This window comes from Gossypium arboreum, chromosome 8 (assembly GCF_025698485.1).
Source record: "Gossypium arboreum isolate Shixiya-1 chromosome 8, ASM2569848v2, whole genome shotgun sequence".
Lineage (NCBI taxonomy): Eukaryota > Viridiplantae > Streptophyta > Magnoliopsida > Malvales > Malvaceae > Gossypium > Gossypium arboreum.
In genome coordinates, this window is record NC_069077.1 from 30641147 (window position 1) to 30645342 (window position 4196).

General features: G+C 39.3%; 1 non-coding gene across 1 annotated transcript; it reads right to left on the minus strand.

Moving 5' to 3' along the window:
* Window positions 1-1411: 1411 nt before the first annotated feature.
* Window positions 1412-1518, minus strand: LOC128280157 (small nucleolar RNA R71). Its single transcript, XR_008270337.1, has one exon. It is a non-coding gene; the product is annotated as a small nucleolar RNA R71 (small nucleolar RNA).
* Between the last annotated feature and the right edge of the window lie 2678 nt (window positions 1519-4196).

The following is a 4196-nucleotide window of genomic DNA, read 5'->3' on the forward strand; positions in this document are numbered from 1 at the left end:
TATGATAAATATTTAACTTGTTTTTAATTATGTGTTCTTAATTCTTGTTTTGATATCCCAGGATACTAATTCAAGACATGCTCTTATTCAGAGAAGGAATAGACCCTGTCTAAGAGTACATTTCCATAATTAAACGGAGCTAATTGCATGCCTAGACGACATAGGGTGACATGATTTTACCGGATTAGGGTGAAACTTAATAAAGGGATCCATAGATCGAGTTAATGCAACCTTAGAGTGCTAATTAGAGAAAAGTCTCGCTTATTCAATCTAGGGATTAGACGTTATTAGTCTTGAATAGGGATAATAACATAACTTAGGGATCTCTACGGAACAAGTTGAATGAATAAATCGTCCGATTTGGAGCCAGAATAACAAGTAAAGTCTAGGTGGATTTTTCCTTAGGTATTGTCTTAAGTCAATCGATTTTTCCCAAAAGCAATTCCCCATTCTTTTCTCTGTGCGTTCTTAGTTAGATAATTAGTTAATTAAAACAAAACATCTTTATTCTTAGGCTACATAATAAAAAGACAGTCATTACTAGTACTTTTAGTTCCTTTGGGTTCGACAATCCAGTCTTGCTAAAACTATACTACCGTTCGATAGGTATACTTGCCTACATCGCAATAATAGTTAGTTTAAGAACGATTAATAATAAATATTTAAAACCTATCACGAAATCACGCAATCAAGTTTTTGGCACCGTTGCCGGGGAATTGAAATATTAGGAACGCTCAATTTTTATTACTTTAGCCTTTTATTTTTCTTGCAATTTAATTTTATATTATTATTACTTACCTGTTTACTTTTCCCGTCTCTTGGCAAGTTTTTATAGTTTATGACTAGAAGAAACCCGTCAGGGCCACTACTTTTTGACGAAGAAATCGATCGTACAGTTCGTAGAAACCAAAGAGAAATAAGGCGAAGCTTAAGATACACGAGGAATGAGCAAGAAGACGATACTCAACCCCCAACCGAAGAGATGGCTGAAAACCAAGGCAATCAGCTACCTCCTGCAATTGCGGTTAATCAAAACCCTGATCCACGCACTATGTATGATTATGCTAAACCTTCTTTAACAGGAATTGGATCTAGCATAGTTAGACCTGCTATAGCTGCAAACACTTTTGAATTAAAACCTAACACTATTCAGATGATACAACAATTTGTTCAGTTTGATGGTTTGCAGGATGAAGATCCCAACACTCACTTAGCAAACTTTTTGGAATTTTACGATACATTTGAAATCAATGGCGTTTCTGATGATGCCATTCATCTTCAGTTATTCCTTTTTTCATTAAGGAACAAACCTAAACAGTGGTTGAACTCGTTACAACGGGGGTCAACTACTTCTTGGGAATAAATAACCGAAAAATTCTTACTAAAATATTTTCCGCCAGCTAAAATGGCTAAATTACGTAATGACATCTCTTCTTTTATGCAGATGGATTTAAAAACCCTCTACGATGCATGGGAGAGATACAAGGACTTACTGAGAAGGTACCCTCACCATGGGTTACCGCTTTGGCTCCAAGTTCAAACATTTCACAATGGTCTGAATCCTTCGACTCGGTAAATGGTTGACGGAGCTGCTGGTGGAACCATCAATAATAAAACACCTGAAGATGCTTATGAGTTTATTGAGGAGATGTCACTGAATAACTCACAGTGGCAAGTCACGAGGATAAAGCCAACGAAAATAGCCGGTGTTATAACGTTGATTCAGTTACCATGCTATCAAATCAGGTAGAACTTTTGACTAAAAAGATTGATGGTTTTCTTAGTTCTTCATAGGTTCACCTAGTAATGCAGTGCGAAGCAAGTAGCGGTGGAACAAGCCATTCGGAATATCAACCTTATGGCCATAACATGGATAACAAGCAACTAAACTACATGGGTAATAATCCTCGACCTTAAAACAATCTATTTAGTAATACTTACAATGCAGGTTGGATGAACCATCCTAATTTTTCGTGGGGAGGCCAAGGAAATCAAAGACCACAACATCCTCCAGGTTTTCAGCAACCACCCTGCCAACAGGAAAAGAAGCCAAACTTTGAAGAGATGCTCTCAAAGTTTATATTAGTGTCAGAAACCCGTTTCCAGAACACTGAGACAACACTTAAAAATCAACAAGCGTCGGTCCAAGGGCTTGAAACTCAGATAGTCTAGCTTTCAAAACTAATCTCTGAACAACCACAAGGTAGTTTGCCATGTAATACTGAACCCAACCCAAGGGAACAGCTCAACGCGATTAATGTTCAAGATGAAGAAGGATTTGTGGAGCCTGAACCAGAACTGCAACAAGAAACTGTGGTAAGCAAAGGTCAAGGTGAGGTAGATCAAAATACAAACAAATCAGTAAAAGTTGAATATAAACCTCGTGTACCATACCCTAACACAACAAGGAAAGACCGCTCAGATGAACAATTTGGTAAATTCCTTAAACTCTTAAAAAAATTACATATAAACTTATTGTTTATTGAAGCTCTATCGCAGATGCCAAACGCAATGAAATTCTTAAAAGAGCTTCTAGCAAATAAGTGGAGGTTGGACGAGGTGTCGCATGTGGAGCTAAATGCAGTGTCATCAGCTATTCTGAAAAATAAGCTACTGAGCAAACTAAAAGATCCAGGGAGTTTTACAATTCTTTGCTTAATTGGTAGTTTAGATGTTAATAATGCATTAGCTGATTTAGGGGCTAGTATCAACGTCATGCCTTTTAAAATGTTCAAGTAACTAGGCCTCGGGAAACCCAAACAGACTAGGATGAGCATTCAATTAGCAGATAAAACTATAAGATTTCCTAGGGTAATTATTGAAGATGTGCTACTCAAAATCGATAAATTTATATTTCCCGTTGACTTCATTATTTTAGACATAAAGGAAGATAGCAATACTCCTTTAATCCTGGGAAGGCCCTTTTTAGCAACTGCTAAAACAATTATTGATGTTGGCACAGGTGAACTCACGCTTCGCGTAGGAGACGAAACACTCACCCTTCAAGCTCGCAATTCTGAAAACATATCGAAAATTGAAGGTGATCGTCTAAACCATTCTATTAAAACTGACCACATGATACAACCCACTTTGCAGAAGATAAGTCTGAAGGAAGTACATGAGCCACTCTCGAACAATAGTAGAGGTTCTATTCATGAAGAACGAAGGCTGCAATTAGAGGAGCTAAATGAATGGTGAACACATAAACCGAGAACACACGGTAAACCAAAACTACGCCAAAACGAGCCCGATACCTCTTAAAATCAGCTCAAGGTTGGTGATAAGGTCTTATTAGATGCCGCAGATCCCCACATTGTCATTACCACACCGAATGAGGAAATCCCTCTTACGGTACTCAGTACTTTTCCATTCGGTATGGTAGAGGTGAGTCATCCCAAGTTAGGCACTTTGAAGGTAAACAACACCCGATTAAAACGTTATCTTGATGAGATTGATAGCAGGAATGAGGAGTATAAACTCCTTAAACCACCATGACCATTCATTGGAAAGGTAAGTTGAGGTTAGACTATAAATAAGCGCTTCTCGAGAGGCAACTCGAGCACTAACAATATTAATTTCTTTAAATTTTGGTATTTAACTCCTAACTTACTAATGGAAATCTTGAATACAGGTTTTTCCACAGAGACACGGCAGAGCACATGGGCGTGCTTATGGCCGTGTGAAAATAGGGCAAGGATTCACCTAACACGAGCTTCGATAAAATGCCATGGCTGTGCGACATGGTCATGGTCGAGCCTACCAAAACAACACGGGCGTGTGACACGCCCGTGTGGAAGAATCGTGGTCGAACCTGTTAAATTGACACGGGCTTGGGGCTTGCACACACGGGCATGGGAGAAGCGAATGAAGCTAGACACAGTCGTGTGACATGGCCGTGTGAACCCACATGCCCGAGGAACACGGGCATATACTAAATGTTAGACGCGCCCAAATTTGAAATTCGCAAATCACACAGGCTGAAATTGGGGAACACGGGCGTATGCCCTGCCCGTGTCGCCGAAAATCTATAAATACCTTGCACTATTCACTTTCTTCCCCATTCAAAAACCCTGACCCTAGCCGCTGCAACTCTACACGGCCTCCTTGCCACGCCCGTGTGTCGTTTCCAACTTCGTTTTAACACTCAATCCCTCTCCCTTAACGTTTGTTTACTCCTTTCACTTTTATTTTACTTA